Genomic DNA, 17,602 nt, shown 5'->3' on the forward strand with positions numbered 1-17,602 from the left:
CAGACATATATTTACCCTCAGTGGTCCGACAATGTTATCTGACCCTGTAGAGGCTTATACGGTAATTGTTGTTGTGTCTAGGGAGTGAGCCCTATCCTCTGACCTTGGTTACCATATAAATGATCAGAATGGCGCCTGCGTTTTTCAACACAAACATACAGCTGCTCTGTATTTCATGGAAAAGACGTCAGTGTCCCCATAACAATCTAAGATTTAACACTGTCCCTACAGTAACCTCAAGACATACGCTTGAACCTGTGTAAAGTCCAAATGTGGCATACTAGAATTTAGAAACTAGAAAATTACCTCACAGATGATGTGAAACAGTGTTGAAAGTGTCTTAAAAAAGGGTCACAATTACTTCATTATATGCATGTCTCTGCGCATGAGTGAAAGTTTGAGTCAAAATTTGAAAAAGATTAATATTCCTTTAGCAGAAATAACCCTGTGTGCACACTGGTAAATATTTGGTTGCTGAGGGTCACTGGGATGGCAGAGGAAGACAAGTTAAGTGACACCCAGAACCTTGTGATACGAGTCGTAACTAATGTACGTTGGTACACCCCTCATTCGCCCGCTCACATTACACTGTATATACGGGAGTGTGTGTTGATATGTGTTTCTGTGTACGTGAGTATGTGGCGACAGCGAGGCAAACTATAATAAGGATAGCATCATGTGAGGATATTCTCAGGGGTGCATTCCTGTATTAGTTCCAATGGTTTATAAGTAACCGGAGCTTAAAGATTAAAACATTAACCGTTTCTTCCTACTGTTGTGGAATTTAATGATAAGAAAATCAGGCAGCAGTTCATAATGGCTTTAAGGTAGCTTAATATCTCTTTTTGTTAATGCTGCATATGTAGAGAATAGCACTAGTACTAAGGCTACCTATGATGAAAAAAATTTTTTAAGCATCTTCATGGTAATGTTACACTCTCTAGATATAAGTTTACACCAACAGTTCATAAAAAGAAAAATACAGATTTTTCTAAAATTCCACTTGCACTTCTATATTTCTTCCAGCAGATGACAATGCAGCTCCACTTTTCAAAGAAGCCACTACCAACCACATGTTCAGTCAATCTCAAACTAAAACCACATTTTTTTTGGTTGATACCAAAATAATTGAGAAATCGTGCGATCACCTCGGGCAAACGTTTGGCACCATCTGCATAATCCTAAACTTAAGATGCAATTTTGCATGAAAGCGACAAACACGTAACAATCTATTTTTTTTTTTTTTTTTTTATCCCTGTGGCAGAATCACTGTGCAGTGAAGTGTATACCGGCGGGGACATGAGGGTGCATGAGGACATGGTATGCGAGTGGATGAGAACGCAAAATGAGGCAGGGGCGCGTTATGCGGCCTGAGGGGGACAGAGGCACTCTGCTGACAGATTGCAGACCTGACATACTGCATCGTCCACACTCTTTCCATCTAGGGAACCGCTTCTTATTCACCCATCTCACCATTCCGCCTTCGCAGCCTCCCTGTCGACGCCTTGTGCTCCACTCATTCAACCTTCAGCCTTGCCAGCCTTATCTCCCCTAAACCCCTGCCCCCAAGACCTTTTTGCCATCTCGGCTTCTCTCTTTCCTCCTTCTCTTCTGACTACCCTTAGCAACTCGACATTCCCAAATGTCTGCTGGCTCTTGCATCACTGAGACAGCCAGGCTTTTCTGCTCTTGTCACTTGGCATTTGAAAGCTGTGCGTGCGTGGGACACCGTCACCTCCCATTCAACACTAATTGCAGTATACTGACTGCTGGAGGATTCATCTGAGAGTAAAGCAGTGGAGTTGTATCATACGGCTAAAGGTTGTTTTTATAACATTTTTATGTTTTTAGTGTAAAGCAACATTGAGCAAGAATTGGTATCCTTTGCAAACCAGTACAGTTCCAGTTTGTTTTTTACTATGTACATGTGCATTTGTTATGATTACATTACTTGTGGCAACAAGATATCGCAAGATATAAGCTCAGCTCTGCCTTTTATTTAACAAAACCTCTTGCCAACAACCAAAAGCCAGTTCCAGATTTAGTCTTGTCCAGCCTCCTGCCTGGTCACTCTCTTGGTTTCTTTTCTCAGCTGCCTCCATCAACGCCCTTAGCCTCTTCGCCTCTTCGCCTCTTCGCCTCTGCCATGTTGTCTGTAAAGGCTACTTCCTCTGTCTACTTGCCCAGCCCCAGTTCTGGTGCCCATTCCAGCACCACTACCAACCAACACTCTCCCAGTTCTCCAAGTTCCCAGTCTGGATATGGCAAACTGAACTATCCAGCTAACAGCAGCTACAGTTAGCGGTGGTTAGAGACTACAAACCAGTTATCTGTCCATCAGCTGGATGACATCGGAGAGAAAACTAGAAAACATTTTCTCCATAAAATATGAGCAGACTAAGAATATATCCATGTTTCAGTTCGTTTTCTTAACTATTTATTTTAAAATATAATACATGTATTTATTTGTGAAAGTTACCTCTTTAAATGAAAGCAATTTGTCCCTTTTATCAAAATAGCTTTGAGTCTGCAATTTTTTGAATTTTAAACACATACACTTCCACAATATATCTTATGCTTTTATAGGCCTCATTACAGTGCTGCTATTTACTTTACTTTCATTTCCAGCATTACCATGAGATGACAGAGCTGTTTGTCATCTTTAGTGCTGTCGGCCGGGTTTGTTTCATCACTACGAGGAGGTGTGAGAAAAGAAAGAGGAGGAAGATGAGCAGCACAGGAGGAGGAGGAGGAGGAGGGGTCGATGTTTCACTCGTAAAAGGAATTCTGAATAACTGTAACTGTAACATGAGCTTTAGTCAGACACAGTCACGGCTTTGCACAAAATAGGGAGTGACAAGGGAAGAGGGCATAGGTGAGAACCTTTTGGTAGCCAGCCCCAGATGAAACAAGAAGTAAGGGAATAATATAATGTTCAATCCTATTTATGTAACAAAAGTTACAAAGTGCATTACACAAAGGAGAAAAAGGGTGATGAAGGGTTGAGTGAGTGCTCTGTATGTCCTCCACATAGTTCTGGATGGCTGCTTTTGGATGGCACAAACCGTTTTTTGTTTTTTTGTTGTTTTTAATAATCTCACCTAAAATTCCTTGAAAAATAGCACAAGTCTGAGGTGAAGTATGTATATATATATATATATATATTGCAGCAAACATGATGAGCTGTGTTTTTTTTTTCTGTGCTGTTCTGCAATTTGGCCAACTAATACAAGTAGACATGCCATTCTTGAGAAAATGTCCCTTCGGCGGCCCTTTCTGAACCTAGAAAAAAAAACAACAGGGTCAGGCAATTCTTTTTTTCCCTGCAAGCAAGCATTCCATGCACTAGCCATTGTTTTGGTGATATTTTTTTTTTTATGCCAGCAACCTACACTTTTTATTCAGGTATAGATCCCTCATAGCTTCTAGATTCCCTCTTTAATCTTCCCTGAATCAATGTATTACTGATATTTTACTATAGTTAATGGTTCTACCCTTGTTTTAAACCATGATTCGCTCTATTTAGCTCTACTGACAGTTTTTAATTTCAGTTTCTAAACACCGAAATGCATTAATGCCTGGCAAATAGAGAACATTTGTGTAAGTATTAATGTTGCCATTTTGGCTAAATATGAAATTAATGGAAAAATATAATAAAAATATAGATGAATACCTTTAATTTGACCAATCCCAAGCCTCACAGCAGACATTTTGACTTGTTATTGCAAGAAAAAAGCACAGGTGTCTCATAATATGAACAATGGCTTCCTACTATTCCAGTAAACCACCACAGTGTGACATTGAGTCTGTACGCACAATACCAGGCCATGACACCAAAGCAGCTAAATGGATTCATTAGTCAATTTCATGATTTCTTTACACATTATTTACACCTGTGTTTTTCACACTGTGAAAATGTTAACACTGTTAAAATGCCTTCTGTGGAAAAAAAAGCCTATTTACCTCAGACAAACTACTGAAGAGACAGTGCTGCCTGCTTTATTTAACTCTTATATTTCTGATATTTTATATTTTTGAGTTTTTGGAGGTGACACAGAGGTCAAAAGGAAGATCTTTCTTGACATAAAACTCTAGTTTTAGTTTTGTCAATAAAGAAAAGAATATTTCAGTAAGCAGTGAAACACCAATATATGGATTCAGGTGTTAGAAGCTCATTATTAGTTTAGCTCTGACTGGATCCAATCATTTATGCTGTGTCTCAATTTGCGTACTTCCATACTTCCATTTGCTATTTTGAGTGTTTTCACACTGACGAAAGAGTTATTGAGACTGTTGGTGGAGCAGGATTGAGACAGCAGATGACAAATGTGATGACAAATGCAGTGTACTGTGAGTACCTCGATGGTGCACTTATCAACTTCGGAAAACTTCTTTTTGCCCACAATGGTCGCCATTTTCACTATGTAGTGGAAGGGGAGGGAACACTGGCATTGTGAAAAGACAACTGAGGAAACTGCTAGAGCTGAAGTGGTTGCTGTCAATGCCTAACATATAAATGTAAGTTGTACATACGTTATGATACTGCACCACTTGGTTGCAATTGGCAAAGAAGAACCAGTAAAATGTTGTAAACAGCTATGTTTGTTAAGATATATAAGAAATTCTCACTTGACACATATGCCTGCTTCAAGGTTTACTTCCTGGACTGGTTGCACAGCAGACATTTTAACTTGTCACAGCAGGAAAAACACAGGTGGACTTAATAACAGTAATGATGGCTCAGTTCCATTAACTGTCCCAGTAAGCGCGCGTTCAGACAGGAACAGGAAAACCGGACGCCAGCAACGTTTTTTCAGTTCATTTCAGTGGGTGGCGTATGTTTCCACACCGGCAGCCTGCAACGCAGGGGTTGCTGCAAAAAACATGGCCGGCGTCCGGGAGAGAAGTTGAGCCAGATTCAATTTTTGGGAAACCGGAGCCCCATGTCACGCTCCACAAGCCAATCAGACACTAAAATCGGTCAAATCTCCACAGACAGCCTGAAAGCAGAGACTATCCAGGTGGATTCATGGACTAATCTACCTGTGTGTGTGTTCTAACTTTGTTTATTTCATGTACCAGCTTCTAAATCTGAATATAGAAACAGAAACATGAAGAAGTTTCATTTGATTTGTGCCCGATGATTAGAGAGAGAGGGAGATGGAGAGGGAGAGAAAGAGGGCTTTGGTAGAGAGACATAGAGTAACAATAACAGAGAGCAAGCACCAGCCTCGATAAAGCTGTTAATCGGAGAAATAAAAAGTTATTTCCCGATTGTTTCAGGTACAGACACGCCCACGCCAACCCACCTCAGCTCCCCTCACCCCCCACCACTGCACTCCACCACCACCGGTTAATGGTTTCCCTGTTCCTGTCTGAATGCAGTGACAATGGACAGGCCAGGCACAATAGCAGGATCTCCCCTAAGTGGTATGCAGCAATCATTAATACACCTGTGAGTTTCCTGCTATGACATGTCAAAATGTCCATTGCACTTGTTCACAGTTTGAGGTGTCCTGTCAGTCATACAGACAACTGTTTTATAATGGCAGTCTGTACCTATCCCTCAACCATCTTTTAATACATCTACCCAAGACATATATTACCTTATTATGTAGAGGACATCATTATTTGTATGTCAACATTGTTCAAATAACTTGTGCACTCTCTAATCTACTTTAGGCTCCTTGGTTAGTCCAGTCACAACGTCCACAGATCAGTTTCTTACTGAAATATTGTAAATTAACTTTGTTTCCTAGTTGTAGTGTTTCTCAGCTGGCAGCAAGTAAATGATACCAAAGCTTGTTTCCATAGTGATGAATCTCCAATAAAAAAGGCCTTTTGTCACCAGCATCTTGACTGATGACTTAATGCTAATGTAGCGTCTGATCAACTTGGGTGGAAGCTTGCTCCAATAAACAACAAAAACTCGAGGACACATATCTCACTTTGAAATTTCTCACTGCACTCAGTTATAACTCTATAGAATATTAATCATTAAAGTCCATATGTCCCTTTTTAACTGACCCTGAACTAGAAAAATAACCTCTAAGATAAAGTCGCAACAGCTACATAGATAATAAGAGTTATTTTATCTTAGCCTATTTGGCTTGGCTACGGCGTATTGCTTTTTTTTCTTTTGGACTTTGATACCTTTATTTGGAGAGTGATGGCCAAAGATAGACAGAAAGGGAATCACATGCAGCAAAGAACTGTGGGTTGGAATCAAACCTAGGTCGATGCAGTCGGGATTCAACCTTAGTACATGGGGCTACTGGGGCATCCTTACTTTTGCCACGTTTGCCAGCACCTAAATTTAAGGACATGATCTTTATACAAAAGGAAATTTTAAAAGCAACTTTGCAAATTGGTAAGTGAACAATCTGAAACTTACCAGAAGCCTGCAGCTTGAATGCAAAACCAGCACATCCCAAGAGAGGCTCTTGCTGTTGTGACCAAACAATGGAGCAATGTAAGTGACCTTGTATTATCTGAGCAACAAACCACTTTGTTAAAAGCTGTAAAATGTATAGCTTTAAACAAATATGAATTCAGGGAAATTGTGCATATAAACCAAAGGCAAAAAGACATGTTTATGGATTACATTGACATGTAGGCAAATGTAGCAAAGGGTTAAGAAAAGCTTTAACAATGACCAGTGTGCGACAGTCAGAAGACAAGCAGTCGGCCTCTCTGAAAGCCCTCAGTAAATCTGTCTGCATGCCATTTAGAGCGTTGGCCTGACCTAAATGTCAGAGCAACATTTGACAGAACTGCGTAACTCTGTTTTACTCTCCCTCTCTCTCTCCCTTTCTCAATCCCTCTGTCTTACAGAAAGGGTTAAATCACTCAGATACAGCTCACGGTGTCTGTTCATTTCGAAGGCCCTCAGGCTCCGATAAGTCTAGTAAAATGGGAATTGAACGGGGAAGGGTCCGCAGAGCTATTGACATTCTCTTGCATGTTGCTGAACCTCTTAACATTTTAAAAGCCTAAAGATACACATTCTTGTTGTGGAGCCTATCAAAACACCACTAACAACTTTCAGTTTGATTCATATTTTATTGTAAAAAACAACAACAATCTGATAGTGAAATGGCACAACAGATTTGTTGATGTTTTTTTCACATCACACACACATGGAACAACATTATCCGGTGATTTTGTTGCCTGCTCTTTACAGCAGAATAGGATTTTGAGGCTAAGAGTTTTGGACAGAAGGGACAGATTTCTGGATGATTCATTCAGCGAGTCTGGAGCCAAGGTAAACTGTGTCATGCTTAGTGCCCGCGTGCCGTATGCATGTTTGTTCCCTGTGCATCCCTGTGCGTGCACGTACGTGTGTGAAGCCCAGCTTCACATGTGCATCTGTGCCCATAACGATGCCTTTGCACGTGTGTGGGTATGTCGGAGGTACGGGTGTGTGAAATGCTGCGGAATGTGTAGAGTATGTGTGTTTGTGCTTGTGTTTTGTATTGTATGGCCGTGTGTGTGGGTAGTTAGGATTACACAAAGAGAGCACCATATTGAGAACTAACATATTGTTGGCAGCCAGGCACTCACGAATGGGTTTCATCACGGAGCCTTTTCCCTCTTTCTCGCTCTATCTGTCTCTCTTTTTGAGGAAAAGGTCATACATTGAGCGAAATCTGTCTCTCTTTTGATTCGGCTTCAGTCTTTTTTCCTCCTTTCAACTTGTGTTTTTTTTTCCTCTTCTGTTGCAAGTGCTCCTTTCCTTTTACCCAATTTCACCCTTGCATTTCTACGTAAACTGTGAATTTAGCTATTAATTTTATAAACAAGTGACTTTTTAGCTGTTTCAGGGAGAATCCTAAATCTTAGCGTGCAATTAATACTACCAAAACTATTCAATTTCCTTACATTTAACACCAATCGTGTCTTTGATGCTCTTGCTTCTAGTCGCTTCCTCTCATTTTTTTTTCCAGTCTGTGTTGGTATTTCACCTCCCCTTGCCTCCCTCTCTCCTCAGCTTTTTCTCCCTCCAACTTTCCTATTCTCCCACTGATATGCCCAGCAGTAATCCTCTCGACTTGTCACACAAGGCTACTATCCATACTGTAAACACCCTCCGCACACACACACACACACACACATATACGCACCTCGCTACGTGAGGTTAACAACACACAATTGATAAGACTAAGATGGAGCGGACTACCAGAGGTTTGAGTAGAAGGATTAGGAGGGCCAGGAGATAGAGGGCTCTGACAGAAGGATGCAAAGAAAGACACAATTTATGAGAAGCCGCAAAGCATGTGTTGAAGAATGGGCAGCGCATTGAGAGAAATAGGGGAAGAAAGAAGAATGAAAAAGCTGACTGGAAGACAAAATTGAAAGTGAAAAAAATATGGGAGATGTCGAGTGTTGAACAGATGGATGGCAGGAAAGAGGGATTCTAAAGGAAGGAGAAAGGAGGATAAGATGGATAGAGGGATGAGATGTGTACATTGACACTGTATAAGGTGACCCTGAAACCTATTGATTTTTACAGCTCTGGTACCGTAAATCATCAGCGCAACTATGTGTCTCTGGGTGTGTGTTTTGCAGCAATATGTTTGGTGCATGTGAGTGTGTGGGCGACTTAAATCACCTGATCAATGTTAACCAATGTTAAAGTCAAGTTGCTCTCTCATGACCTAATGACCTGCCATGTTACCTGTATGTTCTTTATCAACCCACACACAAATAGTGTACATCGCTTAAAAGTACTGCTAACAACACAGAAAGAAACCCTTCTTATACACAGACCTCAATGACCATGGGCACTTTTTAGACCCGCTAGTAGTGTGGCTCTATGGATAGCAATGGTTGTTGGTGAAGACTGAAATTTCTGGATGAATCCCTGTGAAACTGGCACTTACGGTTCCCAGACAATGTATCCAAATAACTTTGTGTTATCCCTGAACTGTTCAGCGTGTGTTTAAAGGGAAATACCTCAACTTTTTATTTTTTATTTTAGAAATTTTGTACATTTATGGTCCTCATATATCGACTTTGGCGATCCTCTGACTTTACATCTAGCCCCACAGTGACGTTAAATTGGCTCTAGAACATGTTCAACATTCAACAATATGAGCATCTTTGCATTGAGTGTGGCTGTACACTCTCTGTAGAAACTACGGTGGCTACAAAACTTTCATAAAAAGGTGAAAACACCTGATCTAGAGCCAGTGTTTGTTCTGGCCTACTGTGGAAACATAATGATGGCAAGATGGCAGACACCATGGAAGATGACCAGCAGCATCTGTAGATTTATTTTCAGATTGACTGATTATACTCTAATGAAAACTACATGTGCAAGTTATAAATCCGACACACTGGCCCTTTAAATGAACTTTTCACCTATAGTCATTATTTCACAAACATTTTTCTTTGACACGTTTCTATCCGGATCTAGTTTTTCTTGCTGTGTTTTCACTTTCTTATCGGATGTCTGTCAAAAGCAGTCAATTTAACACTGACCCCTACCCTGCATGACACACACACACACACACACACACAAATACACAATCTCACACCCAGGCACACACACACGCCTTGTAGAAGGCCCTGTCTGAGCCCCAGGTCCCTTGGGTCTGATTAATGCTCTCTCTACAGGTATCCCAGTGGGAGATCACTCACACAGTACACACTCATGCATGCTCTGCACTGCTTTGGTTTATGCACACACACACGCTGCCACATACTGAGGGTACAGCATGAGAGCTGCTAAAAATGTATTTGCCTCCGGAACTAACAAGGCAATAGGAAAGGGCATTTTCTATATCGTAATATGTTACCTCACCGGTGAGTGTGTGTATGTATGTGAGAGAGATTGCACCATACTTTCAAACACATAAAAAATAATGTGGTGTCCTATAAAAGACCAATAGGTAAGTTTCCCTAAATTATATTCTTCGAAAAGCAATTTCTCTGCTGTTACTTTCACTGGAGTTCATCACAGTTCATTGAGTGTTGTGGAAGTCTGTGTCTCGGTTTTGGGGAAATGATTTTTTGTACTACTGCATACAGGCACTCGAGACACAAGCCATGCTTTTCTTTTTTAAACGCTCCAATGCACCACAAGAAGCCTAACTCTTGGAACCTCATCATCGTGTTCATTTTTTAAACTCATCTAAGAATAGAATCACAAAAGCGATGTATAATTATCTCACCTAGGAACAGTACCAGTCAAAAATGAAATTCTCTTTTTGTCTGGGTAATGAAAGGCGTCCAACACTAGTTTTTACTTTGGTTTGGTTGAATGTTTGGAATAAGTTTTCATACCCATTTCCTCAAAAGCAACTGTTTACTCCTCTGGCATTTTAAAATGTGTCAAATCATCATGATATCAGCTTTAGGGCAGATTGTAGGGACAGGAAGGCAAAATATTTACTACACCCTCTATGGAAGTATTGGACACAATAAGCCACATACTAATGATTTCCCTGTACTAAGAATTAACATTAATAGACATAAATACTAAAGTAGATCGAATTTCCTTGTCAGGGATCAACCAAAAAACAATCCTCTGAGGACCATGATATCTCTTAGTTTTTTAGCCAACAGCTGGACTCTATAGGGGTGGCAATGCTGGTTGGTCTGCCACTTCAGTCCAGACTGAAATATCTCAACAACTATTGGATGGATTGCCATGAAATGCATTTATGGTCCCCAGAGGATACATTGTACTGACGTTGGTGGTCCTCAACAAAACATCAGCATGTTAACATTGTCTGAGTATTTTATCATGCCTTAGAAAGCTGCTAACATGGCTCTCATTCAGATACAAATTCACCAGGAATTATTATCTGGATACAAATATTTAAGCCCAAATTAAAGGCCTGTCAGTGTTGCAATATCTTGATCTGGACCAAAGTCTTGGGTGGAACTGACTTAACTTCATCCTCTTTAGCCACCACTGAGATGAGATGAGGAGAAATATCATAGAGAAATTGCTCAAACTATACACACAATTCATCAGACACATGTTATGATTGAGTAAATACCACTCTGTTGCCATTCACTGCTTGTTGTATTAATACTGGAGATTTTACACGGTGTGGTTGACCCTGATAACATTTCCTTCATCTGTGTTGTCACTCATGAAACATTCAAGTTCACAATCGTGATCTGGCATTTCCGGCAACTGTGGTGGGCAACAGAAATGTTTCCAGCGCTATCTGTTTAGAGGAGGCTGACAGTAGTTTTACTCTAGTAACCCTATAGTTACCATAGTAACACATGTTCCAAGAGCAGTGTCTGATCTGTGTGCAAACCTTGTTGTGAGCAGGGTCATCCAGAAATACATAGAAAGAGAAGAATGCACGGTGATTAGAATGCATCACTTAAAAAAGGAGATCATTTTGATTTCTTTAACAGTTTTTAAAACATTTTTTTCTTATCATGAATATCACCTAAAAGACTTTCTTCACTGAGCTGAAATTCTATCTCATGGGAGCAGTTATTATCCCTCTCCTTGAGGTGCATGAACTCATTCGCACACACACAAGCGTCTCTTTTTGTGTCTTCTGTTATCAAAAAATGTACAGTAGTTCTCTTTCTCTTTCTCTTTTTTTTCTTCCCTCCTTCTCTCTCTGCTAACAAGGAACAAGGAGAGAGTAAGGGGTGACAGGCCTGCGATGGTTCACTAGCTACAAGCCCCGTGAAGTGTGAGCGGATGGGTGTGTGTGTGTGTGTGTGTGTGTGTGTGGTGTACTGTAAGCAGGGGTTTGTGGGTGACTGTACAGTTAAAAAGGAAAACGAGAAAGAAGAGTTGGAATGAATATGGTGTGTGTGTGTGTGTGTGTCGGAGTGTGTGTTTGTAAGAAAGGCTGCCTAAGTCCAGTTTCCCTCATTGCTTTTTACACCAATTGATTTTAGTTTGAGTGGCAGGCGAGAGGAAACAGCACCTCAGCCTGCTGCTGTCAGCTTATGTGAATAACTGCCTCTCCGCTCTCTCTCTCTCTCTCTTTCTGACATTCCTTCCTTTATTTTCCTGCCCATACACACAAACACACACACACACTCCATCTTCCTCACCGGCACACAAATAATCCAAACACACAACTGAGCCCCAAACACACTTTAGCTCCTCATAACCTCTTGTGAACTCTTCCTCCCGTCTCATCAGGCATGGGGTTAGGGTTAAAGGACTCTTTAAGGAGAAGGCAGACACCCTCCTCTCTGAGTTGGAAGCGGAGCAGCAGTTTATTAAAAACCTGCGTGAGGATGCAGACGAACTTGGAGGGAAATGAATGAGAGACCGCCCTGTCGACGCACCATCTGAGAAAAACATATCATAATCGCTCGGTGTCGGGTGCCTGTATACCTTGCCGGTGAGCAGTGCGAGAGGGGGGCGGAGAGTGAAAGCCGGTTACAGCGGGATTGCTGTGTTGCTATGGCGACTGTCTTTGCATTGAATCGATAGAAAAAAAGATGCTTGGATTTCAACACACTCAACCCCCCCCATGCTTCTCTTTCTTCCTGCTTTGTCGCTTTCGGTCTCGGTGTCTGTGATGTGCAAACACACACACACACACACACACACACACACACACACACACACACACACACACACACAGAACAATACGCATATTTAACAGCACACCCCACAAGCTCAGACACATGTGTACGAACACATTTTGGGAGCAATTAACAGGGGTCTTGTCCTTTTCACTTCCCTGTCACCATCCGGTTTTCCATCTGTAAGACGGAAGGAAAGATAAATAGAAATAAATCAGCTTCACGTCCCTTAAAATGTCAAACATAACTAGCAGGGTGATGAAGGAATGTGAAGGTGACAATGACTTTTGACTTCTCATCAGGCCTCCTTTGAGGATTGGCAGGTTGAGTCTCAAAGCTTTGCATCAGAATCAACAAAAGACCCCAGGTTCCCTTTCATTCGCCGCACTACAAACGTTCTTTTCCTGATGAGTAGATAATGATAAAAGTGTAAGGTCTTGTATGATGTGTCAATCCAATTATCCTTTGATCAAACAAGTCTTTGATGCAAAAATAAGACGGACAGTGAGAGATTAGCAGGTTGGTATCATAGAATTAGAATGGCCAGAAAGGAGCCCGGGCGCTGGATCATAATGACTATTCTGTAGCAGATGCTTGATCACTGGGAATGAGTGTGTTTTATGTGCGAACGGCGCTATGAGGCATACACTTCATGATTAACACGACGACGACGACGACTGAAATGTTCGGCTAAATGAAGCCTTCGCCATGGTAACAGATCAGTTTCAGAGTCTCATGCACTGTACCTATGCCTATTTCCATGACAACGTTGTGTAACATTCTACAGTTGCCACCTTAAGAGCGCCAGCTAAGTGACCTTTTTAGCCGACTGAAATCAGTTTTTCTGAACTCTGAGTCTAGTGGAGCATTTTTTCTCCATCACTGCAAATGAAGGAGGTGAGAATGAAACAGTTAAAAATGACATGAACTCATTTATTCCCATTAACATTTACACACATGATGTGCACAATGTTTTAATGTTTTACGTTATGGGTGTATGCTCCCTTTAGCATATTTAGTATTTATTTTGATTTTAGCATATGTTTAATTTTATTTATTTTAGTACATTTTAATGTCTCAGGTATTTTTATTCTTATTTATTCTAGTTATTTTAACACTCACTAGTCACTTTAATGCTAGGATTTTATTGCACTGACTAGAAGCACTTTCAGTCTCGTTGTACCTGTGACAATGACAATAAAGATCTATTCTATTCTATTCTACACACACACACACAGAAGGAACTGTCATATTTGTTGACCTAAATATCTAGCCCAATGCGCAGTCACGCACGTACATAACAATTTTACCGCCATTACAAAAGGGTTCAATTCAGTCCATGCTTACCAGGCACCATCTGTGACACTAGAGAGACGGGTGAGAGTGATCACAAGCCTGGCAGGCTGAGTGTACTGTATGTAAACACAGGGGGAAATATGACGTGACCTCAGTGGTTGTAGTGACACTTAGAGAACACTCATTTACCTCCACGACTAAGCCCACAAACACAGCTGCAGACTGTGAGTCAAAAAGAAAAGTATCGACATGACTTCGGTTCTCAGATCTGTCTTCCTCCCGCCCTCTCTTGTTCTCTCTGCCCTCATTTTGGTGGTGGTGGTGGTGGTGGTGGTGGAGGAGGAGGAAGGGGGGGGAGGGGATTCCATTTGAACAAGCAAGCCTCTGCAATCGCTTGTGGGAGACAGCTTGACTCAGAGAGAAAAAAAAAAAGAGAGAGAGAGAGAAAGAAGGAAGGGAGAGAACGTGAGAGGTGTCTTCCGAGCACCAGACGATGCAATCCTCAGCAGGATCGCGGCGAGCGTTCGCGCCAATTGCATCTCACGCCTGGGTCGACGCATGGAGGGTTTCCACGGCTACCCCCAACCTTCCCTACCATCAGTCCATCCTATCCCCCCTCCCTCCCTCTCTCTCTCTCTCTCTCTCTTTCTCTCTCTTTCTCTCTTGTCTTCTATCCTCCTCTCCTCTGCTTTGGAATAAATGTCAAATGGCTAATAAACACAGCAGCGCATACGGCTGTTCCAGATGACCGCCGTAGTCGGGCCAATTTGTCAGGATTCACCCACGCGGCTGCAGATGTAAGGCAAACACGCATGCACAAATACACACGGACATGCTCAGCCAAGTGGATTACACACTTATGATTGATGTCGTGTCTGTGTCATTTTGTTGTATTTGTTTTGTTCACAATGGAGTATAGTGCCCTCAACATCCTACAGCCATATTATATATACCATATATACATGTAAGATTGCATAAACTGGTTTTGTAATATTGCGTAACATGGTGTTCAAATGAATGTATTACAGAATAGACTCTATATATTGTTATAAAGATTAATTATGAATTATTAATATTCATTCAAAAAATGATCTGCAGTGTGTATTATTTATTACAGTAGGCTGTCAGTGTACATAGTTGAGTAAATATGGCTAAAAAGGTTGTTTAAAGGTTACGCTGCATTATGGCACACTGGTCCAATCCACTGTTGGACAATCACCACCTCTACACTCTCCAGCTGCATCCGCTCTCTAAGCCAAACATCCAGAATCAAAGAGATTTAATGCTCAATGTCTTTATATAAAATGACACGTAGGCTGAAGGCTTTAGTCCAATGTACAAGACGTCCAGTATTGTTCTCCTGCAGCACATTCGAAGTTGTCCTGCCCCACATAATAAACATATGATACTACTAACTTAACTGAAGTTAACATGATGGTTTATTACACAGAATCTGGGAGTTATTCATTGGGAACTGTTTGGAAAAGGGCAAATACTTTCAAATTATACCATACCATATGGAGTTAAACTCTTATTGAAGCCAGTCGAAGAACCAGAAGAGCCTTCGGTGTCATTCTTTGCTCTTCTTTCAAGAAAGACACTCTCCAGTTCTCATATAACTGAAGCTGCCAGCTAAACAGTTTAGCAGCAAACACTCATGCCTCAGTCATGTTGTTAGAATTAACCTAGAATTAAACCACGCCTGTAGCTCATGCCATAGCTTCCAGTGATTCCCCATAGGATGCTTTTATCCACAATACAAACACATAGCTTGATGCCCTGACAAGATGCATTTTTGCGTGATTTTGTAATCTCAGATGGACTTGTGATCGGAGCCCAGCTGCCTTGCAAAGTCAGTATAATCGTCTGTCTCTGCTCCTGATTCAGAAAACTTTCCATCCTCTGCCATGCCAGGTTTTACAGGTAAAGTTTTCTGCGTCCCCATTGCTGCATTTTATTTATTTTTTTATTATGCAATCCTGTTGTGTGTAATGACAATAAAGCTGATCTTTTAACCTTGAGTGTGTGTTCATTCATACAGAAAGTGTTACTATTGTTATTAATGTCTCTACAACTGGAGGAAGCACAGGGATGAAATATGCATGCTGTGAGATGTACAGCATGAGTCTGCATGACACAGAGGACTGTTTGTGTACAATGTACATGCATACCTTGAGATATTGTATTGTTGTTTGCATGTAAGTGGGCAAGCATATGTTTTTGTTTTCATTGTTGCAAATGAAATTCTAAAAAAAAAATTTTTTTTTTGCCTGCATTTGGATGTTTGATGTGAAAGCAGGCAGGCGGTCTGCTCTGCTGCTGTGAGAAGTGGCACACTCGGATCATTAATCAGACTCGACGGCACAGCGGGTAGAAGGCAAGCCACGGGAGAGCCCTAATGCATGCAAATGTATACTCGTTTTGGGGGCAGGTTGAGCCAAGGACAGAACCTAGCCAGCAACAGAAAGAGAGAGAGAGAAGAAAATATCACAGTGGATGTTTGCGCCTATTCTTTCTGCTGTGGTGCAATACAGCTGAAGCATGAATGTGCTCTAAATCAACATGACAGTGGAGAAAACAAAAAAAAAGTCATGCAGGTAATACAAAACCAAGCAGAGGCAAACCCAGAATAACCCTTCATTGCTTTTAAAGGCTTACAGTAAATATGATATTATGCTGCGATATGGAATCAAAGTAACATTTGACTGGCCAAGATTTAACCGCTATATCATCTCCCCTCCCATGTCTTTACCGTGTGATGTGAGGATTGTCAAATGGGCTTTTTAAGTAAGACATCACTTAACACAGAAAAATGTAGGCGTTAGAGCTGATTTGCTGTCAACTGAGGGCACAGCTTACCATTCCACCCCTTATTATTCTGCTCAGTTCTTGAGCCTCATTATGGCTGGGATTGTACCTTGGCGAAGATAACCTTATGTGACTTTTTAAGATGAACCTTTTACAAAAGGAGCTGAGGAATTGGAATGGAGTGAAGATATTGATGCCGGTGGGTGTCAGCATCATCTCAACTGGAGGTGTCATAAATCCTCCTATCGGTTTTTCTCCTTCATCATATCTTATAATTCTGAAAGCTTAGGTGCTTGAGTATGAGTTGGTGCACTGAAATAATTCTGATTAGTATGTAATGTAAGATCCTGAAGCATTTTAAGTATTCATTTTCTACATTCGAGTGCCGGTAGCAGCCCGTGGACTGGTTTCTATGTAAAATGGTTATGCATGCTCCTGCATACAGTGTGAGCAGTGTGTAACATCAGCTAACCATGAAGATGCATTACTATGAACCCCATTGCTTCCATGGGAAAGACATATATGATGATGTAGAGTGAGAAGTTAGAAGAAGAAGAAGAAGTTAGTCTCTGGGTCTTTCTTCCTGTAAGGCTTTTGAACATGTGGTGAACATTGTAAAAAAAAAAAAGGTCTATTTTAACCCGGACTGTGATCTTACCAAAGAAGACTGGTGGTCTGCGACTGAAAACTGAAAAATAATAAGTGAGCTAAGTCTGAAAATTGTCTCACAGAGGAGTCAAGTCCAAGCATTCTTGGTGAAAATCCTGTTTAACCCAATCATCAACTTCAACTTCATTCCCAAACATGGGTCACCTGACTTTCTTTCTGGAAAGATTTCTGCACATCACCTGACTATTGCATTGACCGCATAGCGGCAACATATGAATGGCCAATGAGGGATCTTTTGCTCTGGCTTCCTCCCAGTAAAGATGGCAGCTAAGATAACAAACAGGCATTTATTTATGTCTTATCG

The sequence above is a fragment of the Larimichthys crocea genome, chromosome XX, assembly GCF_000972845.2.
Source record: "Larimichthys crocea isolate SSNF chromosome XX, L_crocea_2.0, whole genome shotgun sequence".
NCBI classification, from domain to species: Eukaryota; Metazoa; Chordata; class Actinopteri; family Sciaenidae; genus Larimichthys; species Larimichthys crocea.